Here is a 27,988-nt window from a genome sequence, read left to right on the forward strand (position 1 = left end):
CCAACAAACCTTACCCTTCACATCTGGACCAAAAGGTACCTGCGAGGTTCCAGGTTCGATGTCCCTTTTCGCCGAAGTTACTAAGGGACCACAAATGCTCCCGGCATCCCCCTGGGCGTTAGCCAAGGTAACTGCCAGCAGAGCCAATAACGGTTGGTACCCTGCCAAAGCAGGAGTACCCGGGGTGTTTGCAGGGAGGTGGGGAACCTGATGGCCACACACGTCCCCTAGATTGCCAGGAGGGACACCCAGAAGGGCTACCGCATCGTGACAAATCCAGTGGACACACAACACGCAAAAAGTGACACAGTGAGACAAAAATAAATAAATAAGTGAATGTGTGCAGATATACTGCCCGGACATCCGGCCGGATCTATAAAAATGTCTCTGATCCTAGCCAGAAGGCCGGGAATCAAGAGGTGAGTGCCACAAGGTGAAGAGATTATGGTGCCCGTGCTTCCACTCGTGAGTTTCAGCACTTCGGGGTCACCACTCCCCGAGGCACAAAAGTAAATCGGCTCTAGACCCTCTCAGCCTCATGGCGAGACCCGGAGGGAACTGGTCACATCGGGGCAGCCATCGAGCTGATTCCTCAGAACCAGCCCCGGAAAGCCCCGGTACACCTGCACCCTCCATGCAGCACCCATCCCCACCAGCCCAAAACCGGCATCATTCGGGCACCGGCATGAAACTGATAAGAACAGATACTACACTTTATCTTAGCCAAAAGGCCGAGAAGCAGCCAGGCACAAACTGCTAAGCCCCAGAGATCTGCTGTAAGAATGCTCACCTGCTGCATACTCCTGTCTGAGGCCCGACTGGCATCTCCTCTTTGGCTTTTAATGACCATTTCAGGATTATTAGAGATGAGCGAATTGAAGCTGACGAATCTGAATTCATTACTAATTTCATGAAAAATTTGATTCACAACGAATGCGAATGTCGCCGCCATTCTATTGCACGAATCGCTTCATTAAACTCCATTTAGCGCGGTCTAGGCTCTAGGGCATCTAAAATGGTGGATCCACATGTTAGGACATTGGGCAAGGAACTCTGGGAAGGCAAGGCGGGTAGGCGGGATGACCCTGAATCACATGCAGGATGCAGCCTATCAGCAGCCAATCACCCCTGTGATGTCACATCCCTATATAATCGGCAGCCATATTCCACTGCACTGTTCATTACACTGCAGAGAGATAGGACAGACAACCTATGTGTGTGTTACACAGAAAAGCTTTTTCCAGCAGCGTTTCACCTCCTAGTCACATCAGCTTTCTGGTGGACAGTAGTGTTGCTCGCGAATATTCGCAATTCGAATTTTATTCGCGAATATCGCATATTCGCGAATTCGCGAATATTCGCGAATATAGCGCTATATATTCGTAATTACGAATATTCATTTTTTTTTGTTTTTTTTTTTACAGTACACATCACAGTGATCATCCCTCTCTACTTCCAGCTTATGTGGTGTAAGAAGGCTCTAATACTACTGTGTGAGACTGGTGTGCGAATTTTCGCATATGCGAAAATTAGCATATGCAAATTTTCGCATGCGCGAATTTTTGCTTATGTTAATTTTTGTATATGCAAATTTTCGTATAGGTTAATTTTCACATATGCGAATATTCGTATATGCGAAAATAAAACGAGAATATTACGACTATGCGAATATTCACGAATATGACGAATATTCGTCCATATATTCGCGAATATTCGCGAATTCGAATATGGCCTATGCCGCTCAACACTAGTGGACAGAGAGCAGTGCTTTTTTTCATTGCAGCCATTAACCTCCCAGTCACTTTCTACAGCATTGTATTACAAAGAGGGGCAGAAAGCTGTGTGTTGCCTGATACATTTCAAAAAGCTGCCTCAACTTCATAAACCTTAGCAGAGGAAGCAGGAATAAGTTTTTTAGGGCAATTCTGTATCTTTGTTCCACAACAAATAATCTGCTGTTTATACTAGTCTGTAGACGGTATAATACCCAGCAGTCAATTCCTAATAGTCTTTGACAGAGTGCAATTTTGGGTTTACCACACAGCTTTCGTGTGCTGCAGCACTGTTGTGTACTGCTGGTGTTGTGCAAAAATATATATTTTTAAGTTTACTGTAGTGCATTTTCCTGCCCTCATAAGTGCATACCTCTAACCTACAACTTATTAGTGAACTATTTTGTGGCTGTTAATCTGTCAAGGGCCTAAATACTGTGAAAGTCCAGGCAAAAGTAATCACCGGCTGGTGTTGTACTCAGGTACTTTTTCTTTTTTAAGCGTACTGTAGAGCATTTTTCTGCCCTCGTAAGTGGATACCCCATACGTACATCTAAGTAGTGTACTATTTTTAAATGTTAATCTGTCAAGGTCCTAGATAATGTGAAAGGCCAGCCAATAGTGCACACCTGCTGCTGTTCTAGACAAATACCGTTTTAAGTGTAATGAAGCGTACTGTACTCCCCTCATATACGCAATAAGTATGTCAGGCAGAGTAGTGCCAGTTCCACACAGGAACGTCTCCCTATTTCAAGCTAAAAACTATGGGAAATAGCAGTGTTTTTAGTTTGAAGGCAATATGATTTTTAGAAGGTGATGAGGAAAAAATTAAAGTGCAAAAACAGAAAAACTCGTGGTCCTTAAGGGGTTAAAAGAGACCTGTCAACTGTTTCATGCTCTCCAAACCACAGCAGCATGAAACATGGTAAACAATTATTTACTCTGAAACGCTTTGGCACTTCAGAGATACCATAGTTTAAAAAAAGCCACCATGAGCCACCACGGGACCAGCTAAGTAGTCATGTGAGGTGGTCCTAAACACAGAGTAAATCAGTGTTCCATGACCCTAATCCTTGCAATTGTTAATGCTGCCTGTGGTTTGAGCAGCATAAAACAGGTGACAGGTTTCTTTAAAGAGTACCTGTCACCAAATAAAACTTTTAATATATTGTTCCCTGTGTAATTAGCAGACACTTTCCCATTCACTTGCTTTTAAAATTATCAACATAAATATGCTAAAAGGAGTATTCCACCCTTAGACATCTTATCCCCTATCCAAAGGATAAGGAATAAGATGTTTGATCGCGGGGGTCCTACTGCTGGGGACCCCCGCGTTCTCATTGGTGGCAGCCCGCCGTCATCACAGCACAGAAGAAAATCTCTGTGTTTGATGACGTGGCGATACAGGGGCTGGAGCACCGTGACCTCTAACAGGTGGAAGGAAACAACGTATGGTCCATTGTAACAAGTGGGGGTAAAAACTTCCCCTGTAAGGCCCTACTCTAGCACTATTAATTCCCTTCTTGGCAAGTGTTACTCGTCCTAAAAAGGGCAGCCCCACACAGGAACCTCTCCCTATTTCAAACTAAAAACTATGGGGAATAGCAGTGTTTTTAGGTTGAAAGCAATATGATTTTTAGAAGGAGATGAGGAAAAAATGAAAGTGCAAAAACAGAAAAACCCGTGGTCCTTAAGGGGTTAAAGAGGGGCGTGTCCCACAAAAAAAAATGCTGTATATTACTCAGTAGTATAGGTGCTAGACATTTATATTTCTCTCTCAATTATCTTCTTTCTGTAGCGTACTTGGTTTTTTATCCTGTAGAGAGGGTATGTCTGCCTCTTGCCCTCTATCTGCATGACTAATCTTCCTCCCTAAGTCTGTGCTTCAGCAAAGATGATGCTGCAACTGGACAGGATTATAGGGGAGATTTATCAAAACCTGTGTATAGGAAGAGTGGTGCAGTTCCCCATAGCAACCAATCAGATTGCTCCTTTCATTTTTCACAGGACTCTTTGAAAATGAAAGAAAATTATATGAAGTATATTACTGAAATATGCTGAAATATGTGCCAAGGACATATTTTGGCAAGAATATGGCCCAAAAGAAGACCCTGCTCCCTTAATTTTCTGTCCGTTACTAGACTTAAATTTTTATTGTGTGGGATCTAAATAAAATTTTCCTTATTCATTCAGTTGCATTCAATTGGGAAGAAAATGCCAATCTAGTAAATGCCGTCTTCTCTACTGTATATATACAGGACAATCCAATGACAGATGACATGAGAAGGGTTAATGTAAATTAATACAAATCACCAGGCCCATATGGCATCCATCCAAGAGTTTTTCAGGAATTAAATACGATGCTAGACAGACCCATATTTTTTATACTTAAATATTCTATAATATGATGGATTGTTCCACAGGAATGGCACTTAGCAAATGTGGTACTGTTGTGGATAAAAATAATTAAAGGGGTACTCCAGTGGTCAACGTGTTTTTCCGTTTTTGACTTACCCTATTTGTTTTGTTTCATTTCTATTCTTGTTGTTTAGCCTACTCTATTTCTGTTCTTTGTTGTCTTTTTATCCCCCACTTTGTTTTCCTATGTTTGCCTCTATTTCCTGTTTCTTGCTGTGCTGAAAACTACAAATCCCAGCATGCTACATGCCTTGCTGGTTTGGGGAGGCTCCTTTTTTTTTTTTTTTTTTGTTCCACCCTTTAACCATCCTACTATTTTCCCGGGTCGGCCCCTTTATACACAGCACACAAATATAATCAGCCTTGGTTGGGATACGCTGTCATACACACACAAAAGGGACTACAACTCCCAGCATGTGTCATTCAGGAGTCTTCAGTCTGTGGTATGCTGCCTCTGTAGTCTCCTGGGGGTTGTAGTTCACCACACCTCTGTAGGGCATACACCAGTGTTTCCCAACCAGGTTGCCTCCAGGTGTTGCAAAACTACTACTACCAGCATGCCCGGACAGCCTTTGGGCATGCTAGGAGTTGTAGTTTTGCAACAGCTGGAGGCACACTGGTTTGGGAAACACTGGTGTAACGTGATGTGTATGCTGAATAGGCTAGAACAGTGTTTCCCAACCAGTGTACCTCCAGCTATTGCAAATCTACAACTCCCAGCATGTCCAAAGTCTGTTAGGGCATGCTGGGAGTTGTAGTTTTGCAACAGCTGGAGGCACACTGGTTTGTAAACACTAGCATACACACACACACAACAAGGACTACAACTCCCAGCATGTGTCATTCAGGAGTCCCCCCTCCCCCTTCACATATAGAGATCATTCCCAGTATGAGATTTATTCCCCTGCAGTCCATACATCCCCAGCCCGAGCACCTTCTCATCCTCCCCTTCAGATAACACTTATCTTCTCTGTGTTCTTTCTCCTGTGCAGACCTGCATCCTTAGAATACAGAGGAGGGGGGAGGGGAGGAGCTGTGTACTCAGCTGGATGAGATGAGGGGGCGTGGCTTATTCCTCTCATGCAGACAGAGAGGGAAAAAAAAGCTGTGACATGTTGTCCACAACAGACTCAGAACTGTGGACAACAGTAAAAGAAAACACTCTGAACTACAGAACTTCCTGCCCAACAAACAGGTAAGAAAAACACATACATGCTGCCAAAACATATAACACATGTATATTGCAAAAAAACTAAACTTACAAAGAAGGTACCATATAGTCAAAAAAATTAACCACCGGAGTACCCCTTTAAGGATTACCGGAAAAATACTATTTTGAGTATTTTAACCACTTCCCTCCCCAAGATGTATGGGTATCCTGGGAAAGAGGGAGAAGCTACGAAGCAGGATTTAATAGGCTAATCGCCGCTGCGAGCCTATTAACCCTGTAGTTCCTGCAGTGAAAACTGACAGTGGGACCTAAAACCGGCAACTCAATGTTGCCAGCTGGTTACTATGGGTAATCGGGACCACTGCCGGGCAATTGCGCGATCTCAATCACCTTAAATGACGTCTGGAGGTTCCCTAACTTCCTCTCTGCCGTTCAATCTTCTTTGTGTTGTTCTAGCCTGCTTTGACAGGCTAGAGCAACAGAGCGCAGATAACACTGATCAATGTTATGTCCAGCATTGATGTGTTAGATTCCATGTAATAGTACCCATTGGGACTAATAAAAAAGTACCATTAAAAACTAAAGGTCATGGTGCAGAAATTAGCCCTCATACAGCCCGTATACATAAAAATAAAAAAGTTATAGGGGTCCAAAGTAGACAATTATAAGCCTACTAATTTTCTGATAAAAAGTTATATTTTTTTTCACTAGCAAAATAAAACAAAACCTATATAAATTGAGTATCGTTGTAATTGTATGGACAAAAGATAATGGCCCTCATTTACTAAGAGTGGAGTGTCTGTGTTTCTTTTTGTGTTTCCAACCTTTTTTCCACTTGATATTTACTAATCTGTTGTACTTTTCCCGATAATTTTTGCTCCAGGGAAAAATTATTTTGCGCGGTACTTTCTGTCGCATGGTTCTGTCGCACGGTAATTTCTGTCACAAGGTTTTTGGTCGCACAGTCATTTCTGTTGCAGGGTTCATCTGTCGCACAATAAAATCTGTCACAGGGTTAATACTGTCGCACATTAAAATCTGGCGCATGCATAAATCTTTCGCAATGAAAATTCTCTCACAGTGTGACAGATTTTTTAAATAAAAACTGGGAAATGAAAAAAATTATAATTTGTGAAAATATATATGTATTGAAATATATATATATATATATATATATATATATATATATATATATGTACAAAGCAAAATGATCCTTGCAGCACACCCAAATAGTGCAAAGTAGTGAAGGTTTATTAACCCATACAGACGATACAACGTTTCAGCAGCATCAGGCTGCCATTCTCAAGCATGCTTGAGAATGATGCTACTGAAACGTTGTATCGTCTGTATGGGTTAATAAACCTTCACTACTTTGCACTATTTGGGTGTGCTGCAAGGATCATTTTGCTTTGGATCCACTTCCATGGTCTGCGATTGGGACCGTGTACTTCACTTGCCTGCACCTCAACAACATCCTTGAACTGTGGTTGTGCTGCCTCTACCTTGCTGTATATATATATATATATATATATATATATATATATATATATATACCGTAAATCCGGATAACAGCAGCACACAAAAATAAGTGCAAAAGTTAAGGTTTATTGCATCATTCCATTGTATACAGAGCAACCTTTCTGCGACCTCTTGCCGCCATTTTCAAGCTCGGGAGGTCGCATAAACGTTGCTCTGTATTCACTGGAATGATGCAATAAAGCTTAAAGGGGTATTCCAGGAAAAAACTATTTGTTTATGTCATCTGGCTCCAGGAAGTTAAACAGATTTGTCAATTACTTCTATTAAAAAATCTTAATCCTTTCAATAATTATCAGCTGCTAAAGTTGAGTTGTTGTTTTCTGTCTGGCAACAGTGCTCTCTGCTGACATCTCTGCTTGTCTCGGGAACTGCACAGGGTAAAATAGGTTTGCTATGGGGATTTTCTTCTAAACTGGGCATTTCCCGAGACACGTGTCATCAGAGAGCCCTTAGACATAAAGAACAACTCAACTTCAGAAGCTCATAAGTACTGAAAGGATGAAGATTTTTTTAATAGAAGTAATTTACAAATCTGTTTAACTTTCTGGAGCCAGTTGATATATGTGTATATATATATATATGTCTATAAATGACATTTTACAGGGATTACAGAGTAGAATTTCAATATATGCATATGACACTAAACTGGGTAAGGTGATAACATAATATTACAGAGGGATCTGGGGAGGCTAGAGGCTTTATCACAGACATGGAAATGAAGTTTAAAGTAGGTTATGCACTTAAGCCATTAAAACAACATGTACAATCATGTGCTAAATAATAAAACATTAGGTGAAACATCTACTGAAAAAGATTTGGGTGTACTGGTTGACAGTAAGCTCAACTTTATTGACCAATGCCATACACTGACTGCCAAGGCAAATAAAGTCATTAGATGTATCAAGAGAGGCATAAAGGCTTTGTTAAAATCATTAGTCAGACCACATATAGAGTACTGTGTCCAATTTTGGGCACTTGTATATTAATGTAAGTTAATGTAAACAAGCAGGGGGCTCTGCTTCACATAGTGGCTGGGGTGCAGAACAGTGCGACTACACAGAATAAAAAAATACCACAGAACACTACACACTGTATATACCGGTGCACACCCAAATATCACAACAATAATATGTAGTAGAAAACATGATAATACATTATTATACATCAATGAAGTACAAAACAGACAGATTAAAATCATTTTAAAACACTACAAATAAATCTTGGAGGTGGCAAGACGCTCACCCTCCAGAGCACATGAGCATGTAGTATACACAAAATACATACACCTCCACAATGAAAATTAATGGGTAGGGTTGTTCCTGCTGAAAAGGATTACTTGTACAAAATTGTAAAACCTGTAATCATAGAAAATGTATCATGCGGCTAAAGAGCATGCTATGAAATGCAGACAAACGTCAGATAAGTAAATAGCAATTCCTAAGTCAAGGACCCAATATATCAGCAGGATGAAACACGCAATACAAACTGAACACTGTGGAAAATCGAAGGTGGAGTATGTGCTCAGATGACCCCTTGCGTTCCGTTGCTCAGGGCAACTTCCTAAGAAGGACTTGGCTGAACTGGAGAGCGTGCAGAGGAGGGTGACCAAGATAATTGAGGGAGTGGCTGGATTAGAGTACCAAGACAGGTTATTAAGCTTGGGGTTATTTAGTTTGGGGAAAAGCCGTTTTAGAGGCAATTTGATCACAATGTACAAATATATGAATGAACAGTACAGAGATCTTTCTAGTGATTTTTTTAACATCTAGGCTGGTAATCATTAAAAGGGGGCATACTTTTGGTCTAAGAAAGAAGGTTTCACCATCATCACAGACAGAGATTCTTTACTGTAAGAGCAGTGAGACTATGGAACTCTTGGAAAAGGAACCAATAAGCAACCAATAAGATTGCTTCTTTCATTTTGCAGAGGCATTGTTAAAAATTAAAGAAGCGAGCTGATTGGTTGCTATGGGCAACTGGGCAACTTTTCCTCTGGACAGGATTTGAGAAATCCCCCACTATAAAGCTAAACACCATGGAAGAGCTTAAGTTGTATAAGTGCTGCAAAAACTGTTAAATCACACACTAGAAGAGATAGCAAGACAGTGTGAATACCTTTTTATCCCCTGCTGTGCTGAACACTGTCTCTCGGTGATTATATAGAACCTATTTTTGGCTGCAGCTGGACTTGCCACTATATAAATCACCAAGTTCAGGTCCTGCTTGAAATTTTCTGAATTGCATACACTAGTGGTGACCACTAGATCTGCCTCTAAGAGCACCCTTAAAGGAGTGATGTAATAGGTCCTCTTATTAACACTAGTTCTGATGGCAGATTTCATCCACACTGCTGTGATCTGGAAAACATACTAGTAGATTATTTGAAACAGTGAATAATATAATATCTAACCTACTTAGTGCCTGTGTCAATGGGTGACCTATTTTCCATGCATTTATATTCCACTGATACAGGCCAGTTTGTGGAATTACTTCTGCTGCCTGCTGACTAGAGACACTGGAAGCATTTGGCAAAATATATGACTAGATTACTTCCAATTAAGCCTCAGTGAGGTTTGTTCTTCGACTAACTCTATTGATTTGATGTAAACTACAATGACCAAAGGGGACTCTCAACACTTATTAAAATGATTTACACTGTGTGTTTGTTAGTCTGACCTACAGCAAGAGTCTAGTTGTTTTAAATGTCTTCTGACTTTTCCCTAAGCCATTGTCTTTGTGTATTATCTTTTCTTTCATGAAAGAATATACAGTGCCACCATTACATTCTATCAACTGAAAACTTTTATTCAATGCCTATTGTATTTAATCAGATGTCTTGAGAATAAACAAAAAATGTAAATATTAAAGACTCTATCTAGTTCAGAAAGCCAACCTAACCTTGAGATTACCCATGAAGGCACTTTATAGCTACATAGGACCAATCTGATCAGCTGTTGCTGCAATGAGAAGGAAGATGGCAGGGCATCCGGTACTCATATTTATCTCCTAACATGTGTTTTAGGTACACAGTTTGTTCAACTAGCCTGCTAGCCAGGTTTTTCTAAAATGAGCCCCCACGCAGGCCTCCTTTAAATAGTTAGAAATATTTGTAGCCAGCTAAAGTGTTGAAAGAATGTATAAGAAGTCAAGGCTAGATCACAGTTAGGGCTGCTTGTTCCCTCAGGCCTTTACCACACTAAAAACCTAGAAAAAAGGACAATCAGGTTATGCTGATGACGAATGTATTAGTATTTTATGTATCCAGCATTATGCACAAATTCTACCCCAATATATACTCTTCTAGTTTTAGTTGTTCAGAAATTGGAACCATGCCTAATGGACTTGTCTTGTGATCTCAGCTTTTTAGGACTTCTTGGTTAATGTTCTGGCCAGAACATTTTTCCATAAATGCTCCATTAATAATAAGCCGCAGAAAAGTATCCAGTATATTCTCATGAAAACCAGGACCCATGTTGCAGCCAAATGAAGAACCTCAACTCTGTTCACATGTGGTTCGTGACAGGACTAACTTATCATGCTCTGAGAAATGATTCCTTTATTCCTTTTTCTGGTACATTAAGATTTGGCAACCTTGGATGCTATGCTGAAGCCCTATACTTAATTTGAGTCACCTCTGATTTAGCCTCATACAGGCCTTGACGACAAGAGATTTAATACTTGGCTATTCTGCCTATTATGTCTATCCCAGACTGGTAAAGACACAGTGCCCTTGAATTTAGATTTATATGCTTTTCTATTTTGTTTCTAATGTGATTTATGTACTGTACCACTGTACGCTATCCTAACTTTATCCCCTGCAAGAGGACCATATTATTCTTTGACCTGTTTGTCAGAAAGAAATTATGTGTAATACATAATTTAAGACATTTCTTACTTTAGAAGATCTACCCCCTCCCCCCCTCTGTTTCTTACCTGTGACCAGAGGGGGATAGCACATTTGCTGGGTGTCTGTGGCATCGTACAGGCCCTCAGCTGCCTATTTAGTGAAGAGGAAGACCAACTTTATCTATCTCACTACCAGCCATCTGGTTCTTGTCAATTAAGGTTTTCAAATTGAGAATGTGAGAAAAAAAAAACACATAAAATGCAAATACATTTACAAATGAGTTTTCTCTTATTTATAAAGCTATAGAGCTTCATGGGACAAAAAATTCCACAACCTATGTGGCGGTTTTCCTCACTTTTAATTCTATTTTTGTGTTATTGTGTTTTGTTTTCTTTTTTTCCATTATGCAACATGCCTTAGGTCTTTTATACCATAGACTTCCATAGGTTTATTTCCTGCTCACAAAAATATGAGTATAAAAATGTGTTGCATTTTATTCATATTTGTGGTTTAGATTCATTTAGTTCTTTTTAGATATAGAATTATATAGAAATAAAGATAATAAGTTGTCCTGTTTCTGGAAGCATCTTATGATATATTGCAGTAGGCTTTCTTTGTGAAAATAAGTGCAAATAAAAGGGTGAAGAGTTGCCCATTGTAATGACTTAGGCTACTGCTTTCTGAAAGATCACAGCTTTATTATAGTGTATAATAGTTGGATGGTGTATTAGTTATCTATTATGTTCTTTGCAATCATTTGTATACATGAGTTATATAATATATACAGCCCAAAGCCATCATGAATTAGTATAAAAGATGCTGTGACTGAATAATCCAAGAGGATTTACAATACATTTTTTATTTCCAATAATGAGCGATAACCAATCAGAACTCTCTATAACATAAAACCACCTGTCTAATATTCTCTCACTTGTAGGCCACAAGACATTTTAGGCATGGGCAAAGCTACATCATAATAGGGAACAGGGCAGCAAAGAAGGAATCCTGTTATCAGTAATTCATACATTATACTCTTAAATTTGAAAAAAAAAATCTGTTAATGGTGTCCAACCCATTTAACAGTACTGTATTTACTTATACATCTGCAGATTATGTGTATACAGTAAGTCTGGTATCTATCACTATATGCTCAATGTATAGTAGCAATATTAGTCTCTGCGTCATTATTATTGAGTAACAGTAGCAAAATTGGTAATATCCTAAATTTTAATATTGGTAACGTATGGTAATATTTTTTACTTGTAGTGATAATGGTAGCTGTCACAGTGTGTTAGTATTTTTTTGGGCCTTATATATTGATATTACTAGCTGAGTACCCGGCGTTGCTCGGTTTTCCCCTCCTAATCCTTGTTGGGGAGGAAAATCAACAAAGGTGGAAGCTTTTGACTTCATATCCCGTCCTCATATATTGTTGTCATATCCCATTCCCATATTCTGTCCTCATATCTCAACCTCATATCCCGTCCTCATATCTCAACATCATATCCTGACCTCCTATCCCATCCTCATATCTTGCCCTCATGTCCCATCCTCCTATCCCGTCCTCATATCCCGACCTCCTATCTCGACCTTCTATCTCAACCTCATATTCCGTCCTTCTATTTCATCCTCATATCCCGACCCCCTATCTCTACCTCATATCTCAACCTCATATCCCGTCCTCATATCTCAACATCATATGCTGACCTCCTATCCCATCCTCATATCTTGCCCTCATGTCCCATCCTCCTATCCCGTCCTCATATCCCGACCTCCTATCTCGACCTCCTATCTCAACCTCATATTCCGTCCTTCTATTTCATCCTCATATCCCGACCCCCTATCTCGACCTCATATCCCAACCTCCTATCCCTTCCTCCTATATCGACCTCATATCCTGTCCTCATATCCTGTCCTCATATCCCTACCTCATATCTCGACTTCCTATCCCGACCTGCTATCCCGACATCCTATCCTGTCCTCATATCCCAGCCTCCTATCCCATCCTCCTATCTTATCCTCATATCCTGTCCTCATATCCCGACCTCCTATCTCAACCTCCTATCCCGACCTCCTATCCCGTCCTCATATTCCGTCCTCATATCCCGTCCTCATATCCCGTCCTCAATTCCTGTCCTCCTATCTCGACCTCATATCCCGACCTCGTTTTTGGTGTGTACACACACACATACACACATTGAGTTTTTTATATATATAGATAACTAGCTGAATACCCAGCGTTGCCCTGTTTTTCCTTCCTAATCCTTGTTGGGGAGGAAAATAAAAAAGGAGGAAGTTTTTGACTTCATATACCGTCCTCATATATTGTTGTCATATCCCAACCCCATATCTCGTCCTCCTATCCTGACCTCCTATCCCGTCCTCATATCTCGTCCTACTATCTCAACCTCCTATCTCGACCTCCTATCCCGACCTCCTATCCCGACCTCCCATCTCGTCCTCATATCCCGACCTGTAATATGTGTACCAGGTATTGAAATATCTCCAGCCGTACAGAAGTTATGTGGGAACATACATTTCCCATTGATTTGAATGGGACTTTAAACAAAAACCCTGACCCTCACAAATGGGGGTAGTAAAGGGTTAAATTAACTATCCTTTATTTTAAGTGGACATATAAGTAACATGTGACCAAGTATTATAGAAATATCTCCAGCCGTTTGGAAGTTATGCAGTAACATATATTTCCCATTTACTTGTATGGGACTTTAACCCCTTAACGACGCAGGACGTATATTTACGTCCTGCGCCGGCTCCCGCGATATGAAGCGGGATCGCGCCGCGATCCCGCATCATATCGCGTGGGTCCCGGCGCTAATCAACGGCCGGGACCCGCGGCTAATACCACACATCGCCGATCGCGGCGATGTGCGGTATTAACCCTTTAGAAGCGGCGGTCAAAGCTGACCGCCGCTTCTAAAGTGAAAGTGAAAGTGACCCGGCTGCTCAGTCGGGCTGTTCGGGACCGCCGCTGTGAATACTGCGGCGTCCCGAACAGCTGATCGGACACTGGGAGGGCTCTTACCTGCCTCCTCGGTGTCCGATCGACGAATGACTGCTCCGTGCCTGAGATCCAGGCAGGAGCAGTCAAGCGCCGATAATGCTGATCACAGGCGTGTTAATGCACGCCAGTGATCAGCATTAGAGATCAGTGTGTGCAGTGTTATAGGTCCCTATGGGACCTATAACACTGCAAAAAAAATGTAAAAAAAAAGTGTTAATAAAGGTCATTTAACCCCTTCCCTAATAAAAGTTTGAATCACCCCCCTTTTCCCATAAAAAAAATAAAACAGTGTAAAAAAAATAAAAAATAAACATATGTGGTATCGCCGCGTGCGTAAATGTCCGAACTATAAAAATATATCATTAATTAAGCCGTACGGTCAATGGCGTACGCGCAAAAAAATTCCAAAGTCCAAAAAAGCGTATTTTGGTCACTTTTTATATCATTAAAAAATGAATAAAAAGTGATCAAAAAGTCCGATCAAAACAAAAATCATACCGATAAAAACTTCAGATCACGGCGCAAAAAATTAGTCCTCATACCACCCCATACATGGAAAAATAAAAAAGTTATAGGGGTCAGAAGATTACATTTTTAAACGTATAAATTTTCCTGCATGTAGTTATGATTTTTTCCAGAAGTGCGACAAAATCAAACCTATATAAGTAGGGTATCATTTTAACCGTATGGACCTACAGAATAATGATAAGGTGTAATTTTTACCGAAATATGCACTGCGTAGAAACGAAAGCCCCCAAAAGTTACAAAATGGCGTTTTTTTTTCGATTTTGTCGCACAATGATTTTTTTTTCCGTTTCGCCGTGCATTTTTGGGTAAAATGACTAATGTCACTGCAAAGTAGAATTGGCGACGCAAAAAATAAGCCATAATATGGATTTTTAGGTGGAAAATTGAAAGGGTTATGATTTTTAAAAGGTAAGGAGGAAAAAACGAAAGTGCAAAAACGGAAAAACCCTGAGTCCTTAAGGGGTTAAACATAAACCCCACCCCTGGCAAATGGGGGTGAGTAAGGATTAAATCACCTATCCTATGTTTGTTGTTGTCATATGAGTAACATGTGTGCCAAGTTTCATGTTAATATCTTTAGCCATTTGGACTTGATGCTGGAACATACACACACACACATTGGCCCTCATTTACTAACGTGAAACCGACAGTTTTTGTCGGTTTGTGCAACCAAATTTGTGTCGCATAGCCCATGCGACACAAATTTGGTCACACAATCCGACAAAAGATATGCTCTCCGAGTGATTTTTAAACCCGTCAAAATGGGCATGGTTATCACAAAAACGGGTGTGTTCCCGACAAAAAAGAAAAAACACTCGGAGTATGATGAAAAACTCACAGGGAAATTACTGAACACCGAGTGAATCCTACCCCCATCATGGAACAGGGTCTATTCCATGTTGGGGGTAGTAGTACAGGGGTTGATCGCATCGGATCTCACTTCTGAGACCCGAACCGATCAAAAGTTATTAAGCAGGGGAGCGGGCGGCATGGTCCACTCCCCAGCGATGTATGATGTGTTTTACTTTCATTTTCCCAGCCGGGATCCCTGAATAGCCCGAACTGAGGAGCCAATCAGGGATCCCTGCGAGCTGCGGTGGGGAAAGATATATAAAATCGCTGGGGGGGGATGTATATGTCCCCACAGCTTCTATATATCTTGCCCCCAGCTGCGCAATATGTCTTGTCCCCCGCCGCGCTATTATATACCCCCCCCCCGCAGCGCATGTGTACACACATATATATACTATATACCCCCCCGCATAGCGCTATTATATACCCCCCACAGCACATGCAGATATATATTATACATGCCCCCGCACAGCGCATCTATATACACATGCCTCTGAAGCACTATCAATGACTAATGCAGTGGTCTCCAACTTGCGGACCTCCAGATGTTGCAAAACTACAACTCCCAACATGCACGGAGCATTCTGGGAGTTGTAGTTTTGCAACATCTGGAGGTGCGCAAGTTGGAGACCACTGGCTAATACTTGTCAATGATAGCGCTTCAGAGGAATGTGTATAGAAGCGAAGTGTGGAGCAGACATATAGCGTTATCTGGTCCCCACTTCGCTACAATACACAATCCTCAGCCATCACCGGAGCTGCCCCATCGCCTCCCCCATCCCCGGGGTTATAATTACCTGTTGCCGGGGTCCGCGATGCTCCTGGCTTCAGTGCTCTTGCTGTGCGCTGTCACTGTGCGCACTGACGGTGACGTCACGACGTGCGTTGGGGACGTCACCATCAGTGCGCACAGTGACAGCGCACAGCAAGAGCACCGAAGCCAGGAGCATCGCGGACCTCGGACCCTGGCAACACTCTTAGTAAATGAGGGCCATTGAGTTTTATATATATATATATATATAGATTGGTGATATTGGTTTCTGTATAATTCATTTATACATTAACACTTAATCACTGTATTTTTGTAATATTTGCTCTTGGTAAAGAGATCTTATTTGATAACTATTAATGTATAAACGTATAAATCATTTTTATAAACCCTAGTAATAGCCCGCGAGGAGATCAGTGCTGTAATTCTCGGTACACTGTCTTCAAATTGACTGATTGTGTTATTGTTGAAGTATTTCTGCACTTGGGACCCCAGAGTTTTTACCTAGGGCCACCCTTTGTCTGAAACCAGCCATGTCCTTACAGCTATGAGCAGAAATATGGCTATGAGCCCTGTCTGCCTCCCATTTAGGGCTCCAGAAGCTGAACAGGCATCAATGGGTCCCGACAGATCCCACTGACTTTAATGGGATCCGTCTGGTTGTCCGTTTTGTTTCCGTTGTTTTGCAGACTTTGAGTGTAGAAATAATTACTGCTTGTAATATTTTTTTTCTCTGTTTATATCCCACTGTTTCAGTGCAATCAGCGAATGGAACTCCCCTGAATGGAGTCATGCACTGATGTACATGAAGCCTTAACTGACATTCCCCAAGATATACAGTACCTAGAAGTTAAAAGAAGGATAATCAAATCTTTAGAAACTATCTAATACAAATGTCAATAAAAGATTTAGTAGTTTGTTTTAAATGTCCCCCTGGTAACATTGTGCTCTGGAAAAGTTTAAGAACTTTATCTAATCTGTTTTAAGATAGCTCACCGGAACACATCTTTCCACAGGCAAAGCTGTTTGTTTTTTTTTTTACCTTTTTTTCTCCTTGAGATATGGTGTCACAGTAAGGGCTCATATACTTTCAACATGAATATCATTAAAGATTATCAGTAAATTAAACAGAGAGCTCTTGTAGAATTTGCTAAACATAGTGTTCAACTATAAACACTTACATAAAACTATAATAAAAAGGGGCCCTGCTCACATCACGATAGAGCTTTACTTCCAGCATATACCTTTACCATGCATATACACCAAATATATCCATAGTGCTCCATTCACCTGACAAAAATCGAAGCAGTGTCCTTTTGGCTTCTGTCAGATCAGTATACTCCAGTAAATCTCCTTCTTATTGTATAGAAAAGGTTAGTTGAGGCATTCAACTTTTAACAAAGGTTATTTTTGTGTACAAGAATGTTATCCGTAGACTCAGGATTTAACACCTTATCGACACAGGGCTTACATGTAATCCCTGGTTGCGGTCTGGGTGTAAGAAGCAAGTTTACAAGTTGTGCATGCTTTATACCTGGTGAGTTCAGGCAGCTATCAGATAGCAGCCAGGACTCACCGATAGTGCTGGATTACATTATTACTAATGACTGGCATTGTCCCTTTATATGCTGCAATCAAAGTTGGAAATTCTGTCAGTCCTTTAGAGGGGCTGATCTGGACCTCTGGGACGCAATTGTGGGGACCCGATCAGCCTGCATGATGGCCGTAGGGCCCTTACCTGCTTTCATGCTGTCTGCTCATCAATCTGATTCTCGAGGAAGTTTCGGCAGGCAAGAGAAGCAGAATGCTATGCTATGGAATAGAATTAAACAGTGTTTGCAATCAGAGATTGTATGTAATAGTTCTAAAGAATTCTAAACACTCTGTATTTTATTTAAAGGGGTACTCCGGCACTAAGACATTTTATGCCCTATCCAAAGGATGAAGGATAAGATGCCTGATCGCGGGGGTCCCGCCACTGAGGACCCCCGTGATCTTGCACGCAGCACACCGTTACAAATGGTCCCAATAGCACATTCACTCCAGGTCTGATTGCTGGCGATCACGGGGGCGGGAGCATTGTGATGTCATGGCCCCGCCCATAGGCTTGCATTGAGGGGGCGGAGCGTGACGTCACATGGGGCGAGGCCGTGGAGTCACAATGCTCCGACCCCCATGATCGCCAGCAATCAGACCTGGAGTGCTGCGTGCAAGATCACGGGGTCCCCAGGGGCGGGACCCCCGTGATCAGGCATCTTATCCCCCATCCTTATCCCCTTTAAATAAAATACAGAGTGTTTATAGACAAAAAACATTTAACATCATTATTAGACAAGTGATTCTTCTGTAATATAGTAAGGTTTCCATATCTTTATATGTGTTAGCATCAATTTCATAGAAAGAGTCTAGATTATTTAAGCCAGCAGTCAAAAAAGCAATAAAAATATTAATTAGTTAAACAAATCCTCTAACTGTCTGTTTACGCTGACACCAAGGCTGGCATTGAAGGCGTAATTGCCATTATTTTTACACAAACACTAAAACTGCTAATTATTCTAAAAATAATGAATTCATCTCCTTCAATTAACAATGTGCAGATTGTCTAGTCTTCATCCTTGGCCATTTATCCACTATTAAAGCTTGTACAACAGTCTTTGCCAGTATGTTAACATTTTTAATGGTAATTTTCTATGATATTAGGTAAAATCAATGCAGCACAATACAACTGCTGAATTGTGACATAGATTATTACTTATTTTCACAGAAATTAAAGTGTTCTTGTCGTTAACAAAAATTTTAGATACAATGTAGATAATACTATTATATGTATATTTGTAATATACATTGATTAAAAAATTTGTGGGTGAAAAAATGCTGCTCCTGCACCTATTGCCTGTGTGTCTCTATGAGGAGTCCAAATACAGGAAGTGAGGGCAGGACAAGAAGGGCTCTGTGCAGGCTCCTGGCTTGTCAACCATCCTGAAGTGTGATCCAGGAGCGTGTCACAGAGCCTCACTGTACAGAGCCATGCTTGTTCTCAGTGTTCAGAGCCCTGCTTGTCCTCATTGCACAGAGTTCTGCATGTCCTCACTGCACAGAGCCCTGCTTGTCATCACTGCACAGAACCCTGCTTGTCCTCACTGCACAGAACCCTGCTTGTCCTCACTGCACAGAACCCTGCTTGTCCTCAGTGCACAGAGCCCTGCTTGTCCTCAGTGTACAGAACCCTGCTTGTCCTCAGTACACAGAACCCTGCTTGTCCTCAGTGTACAGAGCCCTGCTTGTCCTCAGTGTACAGAGCCCTGCTTGTCCTCAGTGTACAGAGCACTGCTTGTCCTCAGTACGCAGAGCCCTTCTTGTTCTAAGTACACAGAGCCCTGCTTGTCCTCAGTCCACAGATCCCTGCTTGTCTTCAGTGCACAGAGCCCTGCTTGTTCTCAGTGCAGAGTCCTTCTTGTCCTCAGTGCACAGAGCCCTACTTGTCCTCACTACACAGAGTCCTACTTGTCCTCATTGCACAGAGCCCTGCTTGTCCTCAGTGCACAGAGCCCTGCTGGTCCTCAGTGCACAGAGCCCTGCTTGTCCTCAGTGCACAGAGCACTGCTTATCCTCAGTGTACAGAGCCCTACTTGTCCTCACTACACAGGGTGTCTACTGGCCAAAAACCATTGATAGGCCACTAAGGCATGGAACTGAGGCTTCTGGCTCCCATGCACTTTTTATTTCTGGGCTCAGCTGATTGGCAGGGGGGTGCCTATTGTCAGTACCCCTCTGATCAACTATTGATGGTCGAACCTGTGGATAAGCTATCAATAGTTTTTGGCTAGAAAACCCTATTAGGGTATGTTCGAACGACCAGATCTTCTATGAGTTTCCCTGTATGGGTTTAAGCCTAGGCGGGTTTTCCGCAGCAGATAATCCGTAGCAGTCCACCATTGAGGTCAAAGTAATCTCCTCATTAAGTGCTGTGTATACAGTGAACGGGAAGCCAGGGACAGTAATAAACCATCCCTGCCTTCTCTCATCCCTTTACACAGGGAAATTCCAGAGGAATTCCACGTACAAAAGCCTCATCCGGAATGGGCAATTAATGTATGTGGCAATCTACCACGGACAGTAAGTACAGTTCTATTCACTACAGTGCAATGCCAGGAATTCTCCGGTGTCTGCACTTCTGCATTGGAGGTTTCACTACAGAATTTTAGTAGTGTGGACAAAGTAGCAAAATCCCATTGAGATCAATGGTAAATTATGTAGTGTGAAAGGGCCCTAATTGTACAATAGAAAAGGTAGATCTGGAGCATTAACATACGGTGCATACTAAGCAGCTTTTCTGTAAAACAGCTGTCAATGGACCAGCAAGCTATTTTTAGCTCACCCCTTTTCTGCTGTCCCTCTCCCGTATATCTGAACTGAATTTTACTGTGGGTTTTCAGTAAAGATTAAAACATTTTTATATGGCAACCAGGTAAGTGCCACTATCAATTTCTTTTTGACCCATGGGCATTTATTTATTTATTGTAAAGTTGGGTTTTGACCATGGTTTGATATACTATACACTGATGTTGAGCTTTTCTGCTTGATACAGATGTGACTACAAGGAAATACATGTACAGTAGTCATTATTTAAAAAAAATGTCTTGTACCAGCAACCTGGTATTGTCTATTGTCTCCTTAAACTTCTATAGACTTTTTCTTGGCATCTTTCCATTATACTGAAGATTTGAAAGTACTGAGGCATCCACGCTGCATTTAATTTGTACCCTAATTATTTTTGGTCCCTGCAAGAAAGTTTACTGTCTGCACATCACAGCGCTACTTCACCGAGGGATACCCCCCCTCCCTCTGCCCGGACTGGTAGAGAAGCGCTCCTCACCCAGCCTGGTCCTGCTTCCTGACAACCAATCCCCAATCACAGTGCTCCCTCCACTACACCTCCCATGTATATATATATATATATATATCCCCTCCCCCATCCATGGTGTATATATTTGTATATATATATCAGCGTTTCCCAACCAGGGTGCCTCCAGCTGTTGTAAAACTACAATTGGGCAACATGGTATGGTGTTGTTATTTAGTCACGATATGACGTTATTGTTCTGGTATGGCAGTGTTGTTCAGTCATTGTATGGGGTATTGTTCACAAACAAATGGGGGAACACAGCCCAAGGCCTTGTTTGCAGGTCGGACAAAAATATGTTTTTTAGATCAAGGGCCAGACCCCCAAGGGTTGGGTTGGAGGGGTGGGGCAGCAAATTGGGGTTTTGCCTAGGGCGGCAAAAATCCTTGCACCAGCCCTGCTTTCATTTGTAGTTTTTTTTTTTGTATTTTTATGATTGTTCCTCAGGTACAGTGTTTATGCAAAATGCAAGTACATTTTAAAGATAATGAGGACTTCGAATGAAAAATACTCCTCACATTATAAGATAGCAAAGCACACACATATGTCCAGATAGCAAGGCACACACATAGATTAACAATGGAGGATAGTTTGAATAAAGTGTAACCAATTTATCATACTCACTAAACCTGAACATAAACAGTTATATTCTGCCCCACATGAGTTTCACCATAATGGCTTCATCTGGCACTAATCTCTTTGGTATGGTGGATTTTTGTAATGATAAAAAGGCAAAAAAAAATGTATACATATGTATTTATAAAACATGCACAGACATAATGATGCATTATTATTAATATTAATATGTTTTTAGTATTACCCCTTCATCATTTGACTGACTCATGGAAAAGCTGATAAAGCATGATTTTAACCTGTGGCTGTTACATAATACCAGTGATTAAGAAGATGCAGTATATTTGGTTGTGCCTTGCACTTCCTAGAAGGCAACAGATGGCAATTACCCAGAAATCTTGCTTGACCTTTCTACAAAGATTTCATGAGGAGAGAACCTTGATCTGCTGTGTAAGACAACTGCATAGGAGTAATAGAATTCAGAAATAGCTGAAATGAAAGAAACCGCCTATGAAGCTGTAGCGCATAACTTCAATGAGTTGCGCAGCTCGTCTCATGTACCAAACTCTTCAGTGCATATGTTTCTACAATGCTAGGGATTCTACCTGATTTCTATGAATTAACGTGGAAGTTCAAGGTGCTACAAAATGTATGATTTTGATCCTCCACTAAGTTAGTAAATGACTTGAAAGAGGTTGTAGCAATTGTAGCTATTGTAATGGAGGACTATTGTAGCAATTGTTGCAAAGTACATATGAAAGCCGGGAAAAACAATAAAATTCAGGTGTCTTATTAATGTAATAGCGTGCACAATGAAAGTCTATGAAAAAGTGTCTGTCAGTGCACACACTGTTAAAGGAAATTTCCATAATTCCAACACTCGAATTAGAGAAGCTTTTTTAAACAGCTTGTGCCTTGACAGGTGCTTTTCCATAAACTTTTCTTGTGTAGATTATTAGGTCAAAAATAAGTTTTTATATTATTATTATTATTATTCCTATTTTATTAACATATTTTACAATTCATTTTACAACATGTGAACTTAGTCTACCAACTAAAATACCTTTATTGTTTACATTTTATTTTATGTTTTTTTTATGACCTTCCAACCACCCTTCAACTGTGGGTCTGGTTATGAGTTTTTTTTTTACCCTGGACAGTAATGTTTACTAATATCTAATTCAACTAATTATAACATCAGTAAAAAATATGCACTATTTAAGCAAAGGAATGACAGTTTTCATGTGTCTCTTTCAATTTCATTGTCACAGGTGTATAAAACACCTATCAATACCTTTACAAACTTTAGCAAAAAATAGTTTATTTAATTACAGTGGTCTGTATTAGGATGCCACCACTGTAACAAATCAGTTTATTAAAGTTTTTCCATCTTTCAAATTCCACAACCATTTGTAAGGGGCATTATTGAAAAGTGGAAGCATTTAGGTACCACAACACATCAGCCACAAAGTGGAAAACTGCAAGAGCATAGTGTGTAAATGTCACCAATTCTTCTTACTCAGTAACTGCGTTGTTTCAAACCTCTTCTGGCATTAAAGGGGTGCTCCAGGGAAGTAAAGAAAAAGAAAATGCCCCAAAGCCACCAAAGTACATGTTCTGTGCTCCCTGTGTAGATTGTGCCAGCTCCTATTGCCCCTGTTGTCTCCTGAATATTATTTTTCCTTGCTTGCAGCCCAGACTACAATTCCCAGCAGTCAGTGCGGCTCTGTGTAATGGCTGCCAGCCAATTGCTTTTACCATCTGTGTGCATGTGTGCATTTCAGTCAGCAGCACACACTACATGTCTTTTCTTTCAAATTATCCCTCCCCCCCCCCCCCCAGTAATAAATCATACTGTGCTCTGAATAGCAGCAGTCAGTGATTAGATCTACAGTAGGCAAAGAGCAGCGTTATGTGCTGAGGAGACACTGTGCTGTTTCTCTGCCGGCAAGATCCTCACACATGGAGGGGGAGGGGAGGTGTGGCTGTGAAGCCAGAGCCCTAGACAAGACATAAATCACATGGTGTTTGTCTTCCAGGAGGGTGGGGGCTAGTCTTACAGAGGGCTTTTCCCAAAGATAAAGTGGATCTGATAGTAATGTCTTTCTCTCACTCCCTGCATGTAAATGACAGCTGAAAGCAGGAAACTGCTCTATATAGCTAATGAATGATGTTTAGACAAATAAATAGGTTAGTGAGAGGGAAAAGATGGGCTATGGGTTTAGCTCCCTGGAGTACCCCTTTAAGATCAGCAAAATAAATGTCTACTAGTAACTTTATGTCCGAGCATCTGCATGCCTACCTTACATCCCCAGACACAATGGCAGGTGTTGGATAGAGTAACATGTAAAGCATTTTAACACCAGGTGCTGGAGTAGTAAAAACATGTTATGTAGAAGGATGAGTCCCACTTCTCTATCTGAATGTCTTGGTTTAACAAATTCCAGGAGAACATTACCTGCCTGACAGTAGAGTGGCAACTGTTAAGATTGGGGAGGAGGAATAATGCTATGTGGTTGTTTTTCAGTGGTTGGTTTGTTCTAACTGCATTGAGAGGTGCTAACTTTAGAGTAGTGCCTATAGATTTAGAATAAGATGTCCTATAAGGTGTAGGTGTAATGTGTTTGTATGGAATCAAAAACATAGCCTGAAGTTGCTTTAAAATGAATCCAACAACATGAACCCATCAAACATTGATAACAACAATTTTCCAGGATTCTTGCAAGATTGTACAGGATTCTTGCCAGATGTAATAACCATCAAACTTCAGGTAACATGATTACAAACCATGGGTGATGCACTAAATAACCTGTTATTGCAATTCCCCCACTACTCCCATACCTCTTCTCCCTCTTCTTAGGGTATGTTCACACTATGTAATTAGCGTGGAATTCCACGAGCTGAATTGCAAATCAGAATTTCACATTGAAATTGATCCACGCAAAGAACATGTTCTTTCTTTGCACGGAAGTCCGCAAGTACTGTATAGCCATCAATGGTGATGGCGCAATGCCACGAGGTCCTATCGCTGAAGTACTTCAGCGGCCGCCGCCAGATGGAATCTGTGCTCGCTAAATTCTGCGAGTGGAGATTCCGTTCAAAATACGTAGTCTAAACATACCCTTAGTGTACCTGTCATTATATAATGTAGATAATACCATTATATGTATATTTCTAATATACATTGATTTAACAATTTGTATATTTTTTGGTGAAAAAATGCTGCCCCTGCAGCTATTGTTTGTGTGTCTCTATGAGGAGTCCAAATACAGAAAGTGTGGGTGGGACAAGCAGGACTCTGTGCAGGCTCCTGGCTTGTCAATCATCCTGATGTGTGAGCCGTGAGCATGTCATAGAGCCTCACTGCACAGAGCCCTGCTGGTCCTCACTGCACAGAGCCCTGCTTGTCTTCACTGCACAGAGCCCTGCTTGTCCTCAGTGCACAGAGCCCTGCTTGTCCTCACTGTACAGAGCCCTGCATGTCCTCAGTGCACAGAGCCCTGCTTGTCCTCACTGTACAGAGCCCTGCTTGTCCTTACTGCACAGAGCCCTGCTTGTCCTCAGTGTACAGAGCCCTGCTTGTCCTCACTGCACAGAGTCCTGCTTGTTCTCAGTGCACAGAGCCCTGCTTGTCCTCAGTGTACAGAGCCCTGCTTGTCCTCAGTGTACAGAGCCCTGCTTGTCCTCATTGTACAGAGCCCTGCTTGTCCTCAGTGTACAGAACCCTGCTTGTCCTCACTGCACAGAGCCCTACTTGTCCTCAGTGTACAGAGCCCTGCTTGTTCTCAGTGTACAGAGCCCTGCTTGTCCTCACTGCACAGAGCCCTGCTTGTCCTCATTGTACAGAGCCCTGCTTGTCCTCACTGCACAGAGCCCTGCTTGTCCTCCCTGCACAGAGCCCTGCTTGTCCTCAGTGTACAGAGCCCTGCTTGTCTTCAGTGTACATAGCCCTCCTTGTCTTCAGTGCACAGAGTCCTGCTTGTCTTCAGTGTACAGAGCCCTGCTTGTCCTCAACGCACAGAGCCCTGCTTGTTTGAAGTCACATGGGGCCTGATGTTTGATGGTAATTACAGGTTTCTAGATGTTAAAGTGTGTCTAAAAATCTTTGTGTCATTAACCTCTTAAGGTTTACAGCTACGCCCTGCACCTGGTCCCGACATTTAAAACGGGGTCACGCCGTGACCCTGCATCATACCGGGTCGGTCCCGGCGGCTTATGATAGGCGGGATCCTGGGCTAATGGCGCGCGGCACCGATCGTTGTGCCGCACACTATTAACCATTTAGACGCGGCGATCAAAGTTGATCGCCACATCAAAAACAAAAGTAAAAGCTTCCCGGCAGCACAGTCGGGCTGATCGGGACTATCGTGATAAAATTGCAATGTCCCGATCAGCTAGGACACGAGCAGAGGTCCCCTTACCTTGCTTTGTCACATCCGATTGGCATTTGATTGCTCCAAGCCTGAGCTACAGGCTTGAGCAATCAACCCCCTATAACGCTGATCAATGCAAAGCTATGGCAAAAAATAAGCCATCATATGGAATTTTATGTGCAAAATTGAAAGCGTTATGATTTTTAGAAGGTGATGAGGAAAAAATGAAAATGCAAATACGGAAAAACGCTGAGTCCTTAAGTAGTTAAGGGGTTACTCGTGGGCACAACATGCAATGAATACATGTATGTAGAACTTCACTGGGCTGGTGATAACTAAGTGGTATGGTACTTTGAAAAAACAACTAAGGGCTGGATAGGTTTGCGCAGTAGGGATGTCACAATGTAAGTAAAGGGGATCATAAAAAGGATTGCCTGGCCGCATATCCAACCCTAGACGTCGGCCATACTATAAAGGTAAATGCTGCTTTACTGTATTTAGCGATACGTCCAGTAATTGTTAGCTTAGGGGTTGATGGGGTTGTTCGCGCAAAGGAGCGTTTTCTTACAATGACCTGTCACTCGTATGGCATGATGAATAGTCACAGGTGGGTATTATTGAATTGCGGCTTGCTGAATGATGACTGAATGTTTGATCATAATGCTGACGATAATTGCCACTATAATGCATTTGACCAAAACATCAAGCTGCCGGGTAAGCTAGCTGTGCATATTGCATCCTAAGTGGGCAAAAAATTTAAGTGTGCATTAATTTCCCATATATTAATATATTAATCAGTGGGGGTTGGTATAGGATCTCTAGATATTATATATTGGATGAAATGTTGTTATCGACACTTCTGTAAAGTAGTAAAAAATAAATGGAGATGCATAGGAACATAGATAATGTATATATAATGTATGCATATTAGGATGGATCATGTGGGCGTTCCTGGAGGTATTGTTTATTACACAGACTAGAACATGTTATCTGGGTCATTATATCAGAGATTACCAAGCTTCCTTTCTTCAGTGTTGTCACTTGAAAAGATATAATAAAATATTTTCAGGGTTCCTCTTCTTTTCTTCTTCCTCTCTTTCTCTCCTTTAGTTGTGTTCTTCTCCCTTTTTCCGCTCCCCTTCCATCCCTGTTTTTTTCCTGCCCCGTGTTTGCCCACCTTTCCATGCCCCCTCCCCCTCTTCTCCCCCCCCCCTCTCCTTCTGAGAGGGTTGATGTTTGCTTGATCGGCTTGCAGTTCCCTGTTTTTCCGTTATACCTGTGTATTTGCTGTTCTGATTGTCCTTATGTGTTTCATTGGACCGCCTCTCTCATGTCATATTGCCTGTCACTTGCATCGTGATATTGCATATGTTTCTTTATGTGCATGGAAATTGAATAAAACACATTCATTTGAAAAAAAAAAAACACACATATATATATATATATATATATATATATATATATTTTTTTTTTTTTTTTTTCAGGGTTTTAGATTAGGTTTAGAGGTGTGGCCATCACGGAGCAGGTGTCAGCAAATCTCAGAGATGTTCTTTCAGGAATAATGAGAAATATGACAAAAACATGACATGAAGTATGTTATGAAAGTGGAAAGGCACATTATCCTAGGCCATTTCCATTAAAGAATATCATTGCAGTGAATGGGTGTACATGGTCTTAGGTCTTATGTTGGGTAGGGATGAGGCCAGAAGATGGGCTAGTTTTTGCTCCCACACGCATCAGTGGTATGCATTAAACATTTCCATAGACCTCATTACTCGACAGAGGCCAACAGTGTGTCCTTTAAGTCTCCATTCAGGTGGTATATGTAGGGGTTTGCTGGATGGAATTGCGCAAACTTTTGTGCTTCTCCATACACTTTTGACGTAAAACATACACCACATGGTACACATACTTATAACCTGGAACCCAATGTATGATGGATTCTATTAAGTGGCATCTATCATAGTTTTACATCAGAAGTATATGGAGTTTCGACAAGGTTGTTCTAAATTTAGCACTTGGCAAATTTTCCTGGTACATGGACATCAACTTTAAGAACTGACTGTTCCCCTGCTGCCTAATGTATCTCATACCTTGACAGGTGATGTTGTAATTCAGTTTACTTATTAGTATTTTTTTCTGTCTGTCTGTCTGTCTATCTGTCTGTCTATCTGACTATTCGTCCATACACACACATCTGTGTGTTTGTGTGTGTGTG

The 27,988-nt window shown here is 41.4% G+C and overlaps 1 protein-coding gene and 1 pseudogene across 1 annotated transcript in view; one reads left to right on the top strand and one right to left on the bottom strand.

Moving 5' to 3' along the window:
- Nucleotides 1–27,988, top strand: part of GPRIN3 (GPRIN family member 3) — a 114,039-nt gene that overhangs the window by 80,097 nt on the left and 5,954 nt on the right. The window lies entirely within an intron of this gene.
- On the bottom strand, nucleotides 635–743 carry LOC130344607 (U2 spliceosomal RNA; annotated as a pseudogene).

Source organism: Hyla sarda, chromosome 1, assembly GCF_029499605.1.
Source record: "Hyla sarda isolate aHylSar1 chromosome 1, aHylSar1.hap1, whole genome shotgun sequence".
In the NCBI taxonomy this organism is placed as follows: domain Eukaryota; kingdom Metazoa; phylum Chordata; class Amphibia; order Anura; family Hylidae; genus Hyla; species Hyla sarda.